Genomic DNA, 15,174 nt, shown 5'->3' with positions numbered 1-15,174 from the left:
TATCACAGTTATACACATGACCAGCTGAATTAAGAGGCACCAGCACAAATCTATTTCAGTGAAAGTCTCTCTTAGTGACACATGCCCTGTCATGCAGTATAAAGTGACATCAGGAACTATCACTGTATTTTGTGTCATGAAATTTTCTCCTTTGCTTTTCCCACTGCAGTGGGATGAATGCATTTCTATATCCACCTCAACACCATTACACTACAGTCAAAAAAAGAAAAAAGAACTAGTCCTTAATGTAGCTGAGATTATATCCTTATTTTTCAGAGCCAGAATTTCCATCTCTACTCAAAAGAAAACCCACAAGGGTTGGACATGATGAACAGGAAATATATGGATTTATAAAGCCAAATCAATTTATTGAGCAAGATGAATTTTGTCTCTAAGACTCAGCTATAAAAATTAAGAGATTAAAGACAACTATTTCAATATGAACCCATCTTAAGTGAAGACATTCTGGAAGTCATCAGTGGTTTCTCTAAGAAAACTCTTCAATGCAAGCCCCTTACTTCAATCTAGCACCTCTACAAACTTAATAGTTTGCACTAAAATTGGAAAGAAACTCTTCCACTTTGGTACATAAGTGATTATACAAGTCAATTAAATATTATTGCTGCTGAAAAGCAAGGCAATGAGTTTTGCAAAGCTAAGAACAGAGTAGTATTTTGTCAATTAAATGCTCACAATAGTGTATTGGTTTGTTGGTGTTTTTTGTGTTTTGGTTTTGTTTGTTTTTTTTTTTTTAATCTAATACATAAAGCCTTCTTACATGATGAGATGCTTTAAGTTTGGAATATATCTAATCCTGTGGAGTATATACATGCTGTATACACATACATAACAAATAATTTTTTACTTTTGCATTATAACTGCGTGCTTCAATTTTTCACTCTGAACAAATGAAAACAGCAACAAAAATGTTTGTTTCTGATACCATGGTTCATCCAATAATAAAAAAAATACTAAAAATACTTCATAGCAGTTCCCAAAATAACAAGACACTTCACTCATTTATGAGCACCTGGTGTTTACTACAAACAGCTTCCTAGCTGCTTTGAATGGTGTGGTAACACACAAGCAGTCCTCTTACGCTTGAGTATCTTGTCTCCTAGGGATATCAAACCAAATAGTGAGAGCAAGATACACTTCTGTGGCTCATATTTAGAAAGCATCCACTACTCTGAGTTCTCAACTTGAATCTGCCACAACTACAAAACAAAATACCAGCTGGAAAGACACAGCATTCTTTTCTATCTGCCTTACAAAATACATCTATTTTTGTCACCTGGCACCTCTTCCAAGAGTATCAGCCCTGTCCCAAGAACATCTGTTCAGTTAGAACAGATGGCACACTGGCATCCAAAGGTCCTTACTAGCTTGTTTTTTAACAAGGGCTTCAAGTCACTGCTGGGGCAAAGTCAGCTGCTGGGAAAAAATAAAAAATCTTCGCTGTACTGGCCTATATGCAAATATTTACTGGTGGAACAGACATTGCTGACTGATAGTATCATGTTTCTTATCAGTGGGAAAACAATTTTTCTCTGGACAGAGTGTAACAACATTTAGATAACTTAAGTGAAATATGGCTGGGTTTTTAACTGTGCTAATTAAAATTATCTTCTCCAAACACGCTCATAGTTTCTGCCTGAAGCAGTTTGGTGTCTCAGCACACAGAGTAGCACAGCATTCTGTGTGTAACATGCTGTATCATGAAGTAAAGGTGAAGTTCTAAAATGTCAATATAATAGCTCATCTCAAAAAAACCCCAAAAAACAGAAAGCTCAATGCATTTGAAAGGTTGTTGAGGTTTTTTTTTTTGTGAAAGGTGTAGTTTACATAATTCAGTGCTGTCTATACTACAATTGCAAAATTTCACAGTCCATTACTAACAACTAGCAGAGCACCAAGAGTTAGGCTAAGTGCATGATCCCTTCTGGCCAACTGCTTGCACTTCCTACACTATCATAAACCTCTCTCTGTAGGGATCATTCTTCTCCCCCTGCACTGCATTTTACAGTTATTACTCAACAGAAAGAGAATTCCTTGCAACCAAAGCTAATCCAAGGCAAAGGATCAGCACAACCAATGTTAGCAGGAGCACAAATGATTCCTTTTTTTGACTGCTGGTGGAGGAAACAAATATGAGTGTTCCCACAGGCTGTGCCTCAGGGACACTGCCCTACCACATCACTGGATGATGAGGGAGAAAGAACAGTTGGATGCGGCAACAGCAAGCCCAAATGCACTATTATCACAGAGATGCCTCTTGCTTTTCAGTCACCTGTGATAGGAAAAGGATTAGATCTGTAAAGGCAGAGCAGCAGTCACTGATGAACTCTGTAACTGCTCCCCACCCTGGGTAAGGAAAAAAAGGATTTATCCATCCCCTCCTCCCCAGCCAGATTTCTTCCTAACATCAGGCTGTTTCAGCTCACAACAGCTCCCTTAATTCAGACAATGCTGAAAGATCATTCATCCTTTTGCAGGCAAAACACAACAGGATTAGTAGCTCTTATGCAGAAAAAGCAATAGGAGGCTGAAATTATGGAATAAGGCCCTAATTTTAAGGAATCATTTACACAGAAAGGCTGTGCCTTGGTGAAACGCACTAAAAAGAACAGCCACAAAGCAGCAATACAGGATTCCCAGATGGATAAAAACAAGACTACAGACTGATTGAAGAAATCCTGACTTATAGTATCTGTATCTTCCCATCACTACCTATCGCTCTACTCTGCTCCGTCTTTGCCTTTTAGGGAAGACAGTGTTTCTGCTCATCAGGATATAATCACTACAATTCTTGGCAGCAACACCCAGGCTGTATCACATTTTGCTGTGCTTTCACAAATTTCCGGCAGTCGTAAGGGAGAGAATATCTAATCATGCCCTTGCACCCTTATTCTAGCCATGGTACATGTGGTATTCTTTGGGGAATTTTTTAATTAGAAAGAGAACACAAAATCAAAATTGAAACATCATCAAATGGTGAGGTACTGGAAAATACAGGCATACTGTAGAGAGCTTAGCACTGCTAGTAGCAAAATAAAAATCAATAAGGCTTAGAAAAAAATCCGAAACGCATAATTTATATAGACACGCAACCTGCAAAGTAGTTAATATAAAAAGGGCCACAACTAACAGGGAAAATAAACTTGACAGGAGTTCACAATTTAACCTGCCTGAAAATCAGCTTAATGAAAGTCAGGAGGGCCTATATATGATACGTCAGGTTACAGAAGATGGGGGTGAGGGTGAGGGAAGGAATAAGACAGTGACTTTAATCATCATCATCATCATCATCATGGCTAGGCTTTGCAAACGGAGATTTAGGAAGGCTCTATCCACGTTTGTTACAGGCATGCTGGTGGCTTATGAGGTCAATACGAGATAGACATATCCGACTGCAAAAGACACAGCAGAAAGACTCCTTAGGTGGTATATTCAGCAAGACACGATTCTTTAAATAGTTCTGGTATAAACCCATTGAAAGAATATGTCTGTAGTACGATGCCCAGAACCAGGAAGTAACTGAAACAGTAGAATATGTTCAATCAAGAGCAATTTTCATGACTAAAAAGCTTAGAAAGAGTGATTTATGAGTAAAGAGCTAAATACCACAAAGGCTGAAGAGACATGAAATCAGACTGCAAATACTTTGTTTCCTAGGTTGAGAGTCCATTCAAACTAAGGTTGATGAAATGAAAATTGAGATATGACAATCTGGAATAAGGGTATCAGGAGAAAACAAACAAAAACCAGCAAACAACAAACAAACAAAACCAAAAACCCATCAAACCAACTAAAGAGATGGAGAAAAGCCGCAAATGCCTATCACAAACAATCGAAAGACGATCCAAATTTTAAGATTTTAGAACCTACACAGGATAAGGTTTAGGAATTAAAGGGCTAGCCAGTTCTTACTTCATGACACATCAGGACTTCTCAGTGTTAGGGTTAAATTACGTATACATGTGACTAAGCACAGACTGACTACACTATACCAAGAGGAAAATAATCACAGTTAAGCTCCAACCTCATCAACAAAAATACAAGCTCAAAGCTTATTTAAGAAAGGGATCACCTCAAAAATCTATAGCCAGAGCTGAACTGCATGAATGCTACACAAAGGAGTTCTACAAAATAAGCAGCCACTGTGAGAGATGCACTAATTGTTATCCCAGTTTGCAGTACTCTAAATCAGTATTGGTAATTTGGAGTCTCAAAACTGGCTAAACAATACAACAAAAAGAAGACAATCTCACCACCCCATTTTCATATGGATTTTTTGACATTATGGAATCAGAGTCATTCAGTTTGTAATTGCAGTATCATACAGGGCATTACAAAACAAGCAGGTTGAGGAAGGTGATTCTGCTCCTCTACTCAGCTCTCATGAGATCCCACCTGGAGTACTGTGTCCAGCTCTGCGGTCCCTAACTTAAGAAAGACATGGACTTGCTGGAGCAAGTCCGGAGAAGAGGTATGAAGATGATCAGAGGGCTGGAGCACCTCTCCTGTGAAAACAGGCTTGAGACAATGTAGCAGGATAGAACTGTGACAGAGAGCTGGGGTTGTTCAGTCTTGGAAAAGAGAAGGCTCCAGGGAGACGTTATAGCAGCCTTCCAGTACCTAAAGGAGGTCTACCACAGAGCTGGAGAGGGGCTTTTTACAAAGGCATGTAGTGACAGGACACAAGGGAATGGCTTTAAACTGAAACATGGTTGGTTTAGATCACATAAAGAAATTCTTTACTGTGAGGGTGGTGAAAGACTGAAACAGGTTGCCCAGAGAAGCTGTGGGTGCCCCACCCCTGATGATGGATGCATGCCCTCATTTGGGCCAGAATGGACAGGGCTTTAAGCAACCTGGTCTAGTGGAAGGTGTCTCTGCCCACGGTAGAGTGGTTGGAACTGGATGATCTTTAAGGTCCCTTCCAACACAAGCCATCCTATGATTCTATCAAGTCCTCTGCTACTGCACTAACTTGCTCCTTCTCCTCTCTGTAGCAAGTTCTTAAAACTGTGATGATCTGTTCTGCAAGGGGCAGCCAACATGCCTCTCTTCAGTTAAATGGAACCACATTATTCCATCTGTTGTGTGACTTTTTAAAGCTTTTCCACTAAAAAACTAAAATGCTAACACTATTTACAGTCACCACTACTATCAGTGGAAAGTTTTCAAAATGGAAAAGAATAAACAGTAATAGCATTCAAATGCCTCCTAAAAGCAGCACTCGCTCTAGTCATTACACTTTTACAAGCATGTTTGTTGAAGCTTTCTTCACAAATGAAATCCTCATTGCACACAAAGCATTACATACTTAATTACAGACCTCACAGGTCTGACCCTCATAAGCCTGAGAGAAATTTGATGGTCCTACAAGTTACTGTTATTTGTACAATTTACGTTTTTCTCAACATTATTTATACTGCAGCTGAGGCTTCCGAACTTTATCAAGGTCAGGTTTGATAACCACAACAAGAGAGGAAGACACGGTCCCTTAGCACAATAGCTTACAAATAATTAAGAAGAAAGCACAGCAAGTACATGGTTGCTGGGATACTAAGAGGAATGGGAGAAAACAAATACTAAGGTCAGGTATGCTATTCACCAAGGAGGAAAAAAACCTTTAAAAAAAAGTGCAGACATTTGCTACTGATGTCATAGTTACAGGGTTTTGATAGCAACCTTGTGGTCACTTAAATGTGACATAAATGTGCACTACTATCAAAGGGAGGGGGGCCTGTTCTCTTGCCCCTTCTCACTACTTCAAACATTCATACCTTTCAGCTCCCTCCTGACAGCCCCAGTCCTACACACTCCCCTCCATCCCACACACACGAAGGTTACTTGTATCTAGGTCAGACTCCTATTAGATGCGTTGTACAAGGCCATGTGAGATGTGGTGCTGGCACACACTGTTAAGCGGGAGAGCAGTGTACAAGACAACACATTTTGCAGTGGCACAGCTTTGTGCTGGATTAGTACGAACACAACCACAAGCTGAATTATCTCAATTCCAGGCAGTGCCAAATCCTCCCGAAGTATCAGTTTATGAACTGAATGTTTTCTAATCTTCTGGAAAAAAACCTACTATGCAGTTACTGTGTCACTGTCAAGTAACTGGCCAAGACCTGGTGTTAAGATATGCAATCAGTTCAAGAAAAGGAACTTCCACATGACGATGGCATAAGAGAATAAAACCAAAAGCCTCCTGCACTTTCTTATCTTTCGAAATAGTCCTGCCTGTGTTGTATATCAGAATTGTGAGAGCACACACAGGACCCAGCAGCACAATCGTAGCCTACAGTCAGAGACTGTATGTGTGAAAGATCTGTATAACCTCAGAATCTGCATCCAGTAGGGGATCCTGAATAAACCAAAAATATAGCAGGGCATTTGTAAGGCAAATGAACTGGAATTCTGGCCACTGCCCAGGCTTCGTTCCTTCTACCATCCTTAATGGTATTGTGCAAAAGCCTCAAACAACAAAGAAATCAATATATTAACTTTGAAAAGACTTTGCAAGATCCCTAGGGACGCATGTTGCTACTGCCTGAAACAAGGGCAGTCTCAACATAAGGGGCTGCAGCCACTCAGCAGTCTGCCGTGACTTTCTCATCTCTGCCACCTTAAGCTACTTCATTTCTAAAGGGTGAAACCAGCACTCCCAGAGCTGCACACGAGATGATACACCCTCTTCAGCTTATCTTCCCCTGAACAATTATACTTTGCTTGCCTTTATGTGTTGTTATAACATTCCTTCAGACTCCACGCAACACCAATATTATTTTTGTCAGAAATCCTTTCCATTTATATTCTGGCAAATGTTACGAACACAAAGCACTTCTAGGTGCCACTTAACATGACGTTAAAAGCAACAGTGCCTGGAATTTTCCCTTGATAACAACTGGGCCTTTCCTAAGTATAGAAGTACTTGTTTTATTAAGTGTTCATTTTATCTTCCCATTGCATTTAAATTTAAATGTTCTTTACTAAAAGAAAATTTTTAGATTTGGAGATGAAAGGGAGGTTCCACAAGAAAAAATCCCCCCCCCAAAATGCTATTAGCGAAAGTTTCCCTGTTAAATTAATTATTTTCTCTTGTTTCTTCTTCTGTCCTGGAAAGCAGCATGACCAAGAAGTAACTACAGTTATTCAAAAAGACCATTGTTTTAAGTGCTGCACAAATGTAGGACATGTTATTCACTACAAAAATTATGAAGTCTACAAGTAAAACGGAAACAGCTTAGAAAAAAGGAATAGATGGCACAAATCAGTAACTCATAGAAGGACCCCTAAAAGTAAAATATCTCAACCAAGTTCTGATTGTTTATAAAAACCTTTACGTTAAATGTACATTGCTAATACCTACAAATACCAGCTTACTGAGTGCCAGCGTTGATTGCACATTTGTTACTTATTACGCCTGCTGATGCTTTTGAGAAAGCACGCAGGATCACTCTTGAGGAGAAAAGACAACGCAGAAAGAATCGAGCCTTGCAGAATATACCATCTAAGGAGTCTTTCTGCTGTGTCTTTTGCAACCGGACGTGTCTATCTCGTATTGGCCTTTTTAGCCACCAACGCGCTTGCAAGAAACGTGGGTAGAGTCCTTCCCAAATCTTTGTTCGCGAAGCCTAGCCATGATGATGACTTATTACGCCTGCTCATGGCCAGAGTGGATGCAAACAGTGACCTAGAAAGCAACCAAAAAAGCATCTATTTTTTGCCAGCCTGCACAAACTTCTGCTTTCTGCTTGCTTTAGCTTTTCACGACTTTAAAAGAAATATGATCCATGAGTGTAATACTCAGCACAATTAAGTGAAGTTAAAAAGAAACAAAAAAAAATCCCACAAAAACAAAGCAGAAATGTTCAAAATATTTATATTACAACAAACCCACGTATTTATACAAACTCACAAAAGCACGCTTTTTTTAAAAATGGTAATCCAGAACTGGTCTCTATGAGCACCTGCAGAAAGAACAGAGCGAAACTACTGGAACATGCGTACTTCAAGTTTTGCAGATGCAACTTCTGCATGTTATAACTGATGGGGAAGGAATGATTAGGTAATAAACTCTTTTCCACTTCCTTTTAGGCTGATAAACCAAAACAGAAAGCAGAAACAAAGACACTCCCTCACACACACCTTTGATCTTGGCCAGCTCTTATTACCATGAACACAGATCTAAAGAAAGACAAGAAAAAAAGGCAAGAATGTTCTATGAACAGTGGCAAGTGGGGGATTTAGTAAAGCTGTCTTACTAGGGATTGGAAAACAAAAACAAGTTCTCTGCTAAAATAGTCTCGTGCAGAGTTAATAAGGTCTGTGGACATCACAACTCTGCACAACGTGAGTACAGCACTCATTTACTTTTTTTGGTGACTACCTTGAAAAACTTCTGCAGATGGAAAAATTACAGGTATACTCATGTTTTCTGCCCCAACTGCAGGAATTCTTTCTAGAAGAAACTAGCTGTGTTTCAGCCAGCAAACGAAGCAGGACAGCACATGGACCTACTGTGAAGATTTCGATTGCTTCAAGCAGTGATTCTACCACCATCCCTGTACAGCATCACATACATCATATTTCATCATGTAAGCAATAATTCTCAGTCACTTGCCCTAGAATTTAATTTTTTTTCTTTCTTTTTTTTTAAAACTCACAAGGAGAGACCATGTACCTACATGACTTTCTGGATTTCAGAGGCAATTGAAGACAAATCCCTCCCTGTGCCTCTAACAAATCAGGTCCTGGAATCTCAGAAGTCAGACATTTGAAAATCCTGGCCCGAAGCTTCTGCATCACTGACAAACAGAAGAAACACTGCCAACTTAACACTAGACTGCCTGTGAAACTAGGAACCACATAACCATGGAAAGTAGTCACATAATTTGTGTGTGGAGTAAGTGGCAGATATTTAAACTGTTTGGCTTCAATCCAGATTGAACCTTTTCCACTTGAGTTTATGAGGGGTACTTGAAACGCACTTGTCTCTAGCAAAAGCAGCAGTATGATGTAAGGGTGCATCTGAACATCCGTGTCAGTGTGTGAAGGTGTTTTCCTTCCTTAAAAGATAAACACGGGGGGAGCCCTCGCACCTTCTTAACATAGGCAGAAAGGGTAGAAGTTCACACTAAAAAAATAAATACCACTTTCATCATCAGCAAATAGTACTTGCCACTTGTAGGTCTAGATTTTAGATTTATCATTCTCATTCCAAAGAAAAGAAATTGAGAAAAGAACTAAATTAATTTGTCCACGGCTCCTCAAAGAGCACCAAAACACAGCAGATTCTCTCGTGTGGAAACCATTTTGTAAGCAAAATACTGGTTTTAACAGACACAAATGAGACTACCTCTGCCTAAAGAAAAATAAATGTGTCGTGTGAAGAAGGCTCATCTAGAAGGTGGAAAAATTCATGTTTCAGAATGAACTACCTTTGCTTTCCTTTTCTAAGTCACAGAGATGTCAATAATAATTTTATCCCAAATACTCACATAACCAACTGATACTGAGGACTGTATTTCAAAGCCACAGAACCAATTCATTTTCACTAAAGGACACAAAAAGAGAAAAGCAAATAATTTCTTCTATAAGTACAAAGTCACAAAAGGAGGAAGAAAAGCTCTCCTTCACATCACCTGAGTGGCCAGGCAGCTACAGCCAGAACGATGTGTGAGACTACACTTGAGAAAGCTTCCAGGTTCCAGTCAGTGACAACAGAACTTCCATGAGGAAGCAGCTGCCTGTAACAAAATACATATTCAGAAAATATTTGCAAGATCAGGAAATCTGTTCTTGCTACTCCGAGATGGTTTGAACCAACAGAGTAGGGCAATGTTTTCATTTGGCACATTCTGCAACAGAATAAAGAAAAACATGAAGTTCTGTACCTCGAATTCTCAGGTAAATGCAATTCAGCATCTTAGTTTTCTGGGGTGCTTTTTGGTGAATGCTTTTTTTCCTGCAAATGTAATTGTCAATCAGCACTTCATTTCCAAACAGGGAAAAGCCATTCTGGTATTTAAATAAACTTCAGTGATTTCTGATGAAGTTTAAAAAAACACCTTAGTGTTTTAGCCATGAATTGCATGTAACAAAGACAGGAAGTAATAGATAGCTGAGACCATGGGAATTGTGCTAGTCTTTTTTATAGTCACTTTACAGAGAGAAGGAAAAAAAAATAAAGGGCAGAGCAATGGACAGAAGAAGTAAATGAAGAAAAGACACACACCATTCTTTAACACCAACCAAGAGAAACAAAAGGTGTTTCTGGTTCCCATTTCCCACTTCTCAAAGTAGGACCAACTGAAAATTAGCCTGAAAACTCTCTAAAAGGCTGATTTACACCATCTCCATGTTGATCTGAATGAAGATCCCAGTGAAGAAAGATGTTGAGGCCACTGGCTACATGCTGCCCTTCCTGAGGGTGATCCCTAAAATACTCTGCACAAGAGAACCTTCAGTTCTTAAATGCTGCCAATATGTTCATCATTTGGGCAATATTCAAGAAGTGTTTGGACAACACTCTCAGGCACATGGTGTGACTCTTAGGATGGTTCTGTGCAGGGCCAGGACTTGGACTCGATGATCCTTGTGTGTCCCTTCCAACTCTGCATATTCTGTGATTCTATTAATATTTATGCATTTCTGCTAGGACAACTTTCAGCTGAAGATAGGTAGCAGCAAAAGCTGCAGCCCAATCATTTCTCCTCCATTCTGCAGTTACTCTTTAAAGTAGAAATAATCCAGCACCACCACTTGGCAACTGAAACATGGTCTTCCAACTTTATCTCTCCTTCATATGCCTTTGTCCCGCTGTTCATCCATCACTCACAACATGTCAAATAACACAACTAATCTCTGTGCTTCCTAGAACAGCGTATCTGAAAGACACTCGACACACTTTCTTAGGTATAAGGATCTCAGCACACCACCTAAAGCACGTTGTTCAGCTTAACCAATCAAGGACACCAGTAAACACCAAAATACAGTTTTCCCAGGCATTTCACAGAAATAAAAAATATTCCACTGTAATGAATATCACTGAATTTCCTGTCCTCTCTCACGTTGCTGTTTTGAAGACATTTTGCATCACTGCAGTTAACTGCTACTATTAAATTATTTGACCTTCAGTAACCTAGTAAAAAGGTACACTTCACTGATGTGAACGCCACCAGAGCACAGCTTTTTATGCTGTCAATATTACGGCAAAATAAACTACCTACATGGGTCAAGCCTGTGCCAACTGTGTTGCCTCCAAATGAAATAAGTGTTTCCTATAGGGGTATGGGAAGAGGAAGGACATGGATTTTCAGAGCAAGAGCCAGGCAAAATGTCTTGTTCCCCTTCTCTCCTAACATTGGGTCGAAGCACCAAAGACAACAGACGGGTGAGACATACTTCTGCACCCTAGGATCTACTTTAATGGTTAAAGGTTCATGGCAGTAACAGTAACTGAAAACAGTCGAGATGACCTTTCCAAAAATGTCTTCGGTTCGTAACAAATCAGATGATTAGTCCTACCAGAGCCTTCACCATTCCCAAAATGAGAAATCTGTCAGACCACGTTGTATAGTTTTCTATTAATTTATTTGGTACAGTTTTTTTAATCACTTTGCAAGTGATTTCAGGCTTCCAAGTTGCAGCCTCAAAAAGTAATTTTATCTTGTTTGTAATGAAGAACAAAATGTGAAGATCAAACTAATTTAATGTCTGTCAAAGGCTTAGGAGAAGTAAATACTTGGTGTCTCTGAGGAAAATAACACGATGCAAAGTCCAGATTTCTCAGCAGAGCTGTTTCCTGTAACACTAACAAAGACTCTAAGTCCCACTACGCAAGAAAGAAAGCGTGCAGACTCAGAAAGGCAACTTCCTCCACATAAATAAAAAAGAAATCCAAAAAATATTGAGATTCCAGGTATGAGTGAGATTCACTGAAGTCAGATAAGCTTTAAAGGAGGCATAAGGTAAAACATAAACATATGGGTCATAAAATCTATCAAATTCAAGCAAAAAAACTCAAAGGCATTAAAAAGAAAAAAAAAAGGAAGTTATTATCTCTGAATTGATTAGGCTGTTGCCTTATCTGGTGTAATTCTGTAATGCTCTTGACATCAGCACTGAAAACGCTGCTTTTCCTGTTGAAGGAAGAAAAAACTCACACCTCCCTTTAGGTGGCATCAGACCCACACCACAAATGTAACTGAAAAATACATTTGCTGGGTCCTTTCTCTTAGCAGAGATCAGCAAAAGAGGTCCTGTAAGCCACATTTGCTAATACCTGGATGACCACAAGCAATTACATGTGCTATAGGAAGCATCTCAGAATCAGGCCAGAAAACTGCTGGTTCCAAAAGGAAAGATCTCATTTCAGTGTTCAGCGTCAATACCAAAATCTGTCCCATCTACACACAAACTAACGCACATCCAAGGGAGCATCCATTTATCCCTTCTCTGTGTTTTCTGTTGCTGTTGAACCAAACATGTGCAACACAAGAATCTTTGCCTTGTGATATTGCAGAGCTACACTTGCAGTATGAGACAAAACAGCAGCAGCACCATAAAACAACACACTAACCTGAGTACTCAGACTTACTTTTCTTGTGTGTTATAAATAATTGTACTGTGGTAACAGTTCACTTCCATGCAGTCATGAGTATCAGCACACCAGACAGTGGCACCTCAAACTCTTTACACAGATTATACAGGTGGCCACTGTCTACAGCTGCAATTTTAAAAACTAGCACAAGAAAGACAAAAACGATCCATGAAATTATTATTATGCAAATAAAATAATCCAGGAAAATATTATTATGTGAATAAAAGACTATTTAAATAAAAGAGCTGGTATGCTGAAGTACAACACACCTCTTTTTGGACATTATCCCAATCTAAACAAATTTATGAGAAGAAACATGTTCTAGTGGTAGATTTCTAATTCCCCTGGAGAAAACCCAGATCATCTCCATTTAAGGTCAAGCAAGCAACAGCTGTACATTCTTGTTCCTCAGAACAAAATACAGCAGACCAGAACCTCCAACACAGATTCCTTTTCTAAAGCTTTTCCTTTCTGATATCCATGGGTGTCTGGACCCGTTCAGCCAGGAGTCAATGAAAACAGTACAATGATGTGCTCATTTATCGTGTCTGTACCTGTCAGACTGACATGTCCCATAAGCAGTACTTTGGCATCTGCCTCAGAACCCCACAAAAATCCCCGTGAGTTACACAAGGGAATGATACTAAGCTGAACTAGAAAAATGTTCTCAAGAGAGGGTACCCAAACACACTTGTTTTCAGAGAAACAACATCAATACAAGATCTACAACATTCATGTGGGCTGAACCCGTGCATATTATGGTTGTTTAAAAAAATACATTTTCTATTTTAAAATTTCTTACCAGTCAGACACATACAGAAGACATGTGTTACATTTCTGATGAGATACTAGTGTTTTTATTAGTGCCTTAATTTGCACATTTAACTATCAGTCTTTAAAAATGAGACCAAGCTATGATTGTATCAGCAGTTCACAAACAAAACCAATATTCTTTTAAGGTATCTCATTTCTGAAAAGCTCCAACTCATTAACCAAAAGAGCCAAGAATTTGGGCTAGAGTAACTAAATAATATAACAATTTTGCAGTGAGTTGGTAAAAGGGAGGAATTGGCATTGCAGCTGCTGCAGTGCTGGGTGCTGGACTTAAAGTACAGAGGTGAATTTCAGTAGTACAACTTTCAATAGTACAAGTACAAAAAGCAAACAATCCACTGATAGCACTTTTCTTGGATGACAGCACACAATGAAAACATGAAACCTCCCTCATAAAAAGGGCAAATACAGCCTTTTTATGTGAGAAATTTACAATGTTAATAATGTCACTATAAGTAAATTATGAAACTCTTTGCACCGGTAAAGAACTATCACTCCTCGCTGTGGAGATATTCCATTAACTTTCAACTGAAATATGTGACCCTAGATTTCCTGCATTTGATAATTAAGGGCAGCAGAAAGCAGGCAGATTTATTATATTAAAGCCGAGTTGCTAACTTCAACTATTTTATAACCAATTTTGCAGACTACCTAAACCGTATTTACAAAAAATAAAAACAGAGCTAAGTTTGAATCAGGGTGGTACATCACCTCCAAGGCGATTCTGTCTCTGGTTTGAATGATGTATCACAGCAGGGCTCCCAGGGAATGAAAGAAAACAACTAAACAAAAAAACCCACCATGTCTGGTTTCCTGCTTAAAGCCAAGCATTCGTCTGCGCTAAGCAATTATTGTCAAAATTGAATCTGTAAGTGTTCAGAGTTTGACTGAGCTTCTGCATTTTTGCCTGCGATTTCCAAATCAGGAAAAGGCACACGCTGTCAGTTGCATCCACACACAAAGCCTGATGCTGGATGCTCGCACATTAAACAGTTTAATCCTTCACTTCCTGGATGCACAAAACCTACTCTGTATATGACTGTGTTTGTCATTTCTCAACACAGGATAATATACATAAGATAACCTGTAAAGTAGCATCAAGGTGCTACTCCTATCCAAACAAACTGAAAGTGTTCTCAAAAAAATCACTTGAATAGTTTCCAGTCACAAAAAGTGGGAGGGGAAGAAAAAGTGTGGGGATGTGTTTTAAAGGAAAGATAAATACTCAAATTATATAGTAATGGTAAATTTTGGAGATGAACTTCTATATGCCAGATTTTATAAGCCACAAATTAAAGGTTGGAAGAGACTTGAAATACAGGAAAATTACTTCAGTTCAAGCACTGTGAGAAGAAAGATGATATTGGAAAAAACACATCATACACTGTAAACTGAATACCAGCTGTGTTACAAAACTACCAAAATTATATGTAACGAAAATGTAGTTTAAAAAATACCTTGTAGAAAAGAAAATCACTCCAAGTCAAATACCCACATGAAATGTGATAGCCCACACTATTTATGCTTTTTTATGATGAAGAAACATCACTGTAGCAAAAGTAACACATTCAAAACACCTCCCTGAACAAATTCCTATTTAAATTTTTGTTTAAGAAAAGGCAGGGTGTCAGCAAGCAGCTCCCTCTGCTACCCCACTGAAGCATACCGCTTCCTAGATTCCCTTATCCTGTGGTTGAGTAGGTGGTCTCCCTGGCACACAG

General features: G+C 39.0%; 1 protein-coding gene across 2 annotated transcripts in view; it reads right to left on the bottom strand.

Annotated features, from left to right (window-relative positions):
- CEP85L (centrosomal protein 85 like) overlaps positions 1-15,174 on the bottom strand; it is a 145,757-nt gene that overhangs the window by 30,561 nt on the left and 100,022 nt on the right. The window lies entirely within an intron of this gene.

Source organism: Neopelma chrysocephalum, unplaced genomic scaffold (assembly GCF_003984885.1).
Source record: "Neopelma chrysocephalum unplaced genomic scaffold, ASM398488v2 Primary Assembly neopelma1_23, whole genome shotgun sequence".
Classification (NCBI taxonomy): Eukaryota; Metazoa; Chordata; class Aves; order Passeriformes; family Pipridae; genus Neopelma; species Neopelma chrysocephalum.
The sequence above is the reverse complement of the archived record's forward strand: the minus strand, read 5'-3'. Positions and strand labels throughout refer to the sequence as shown.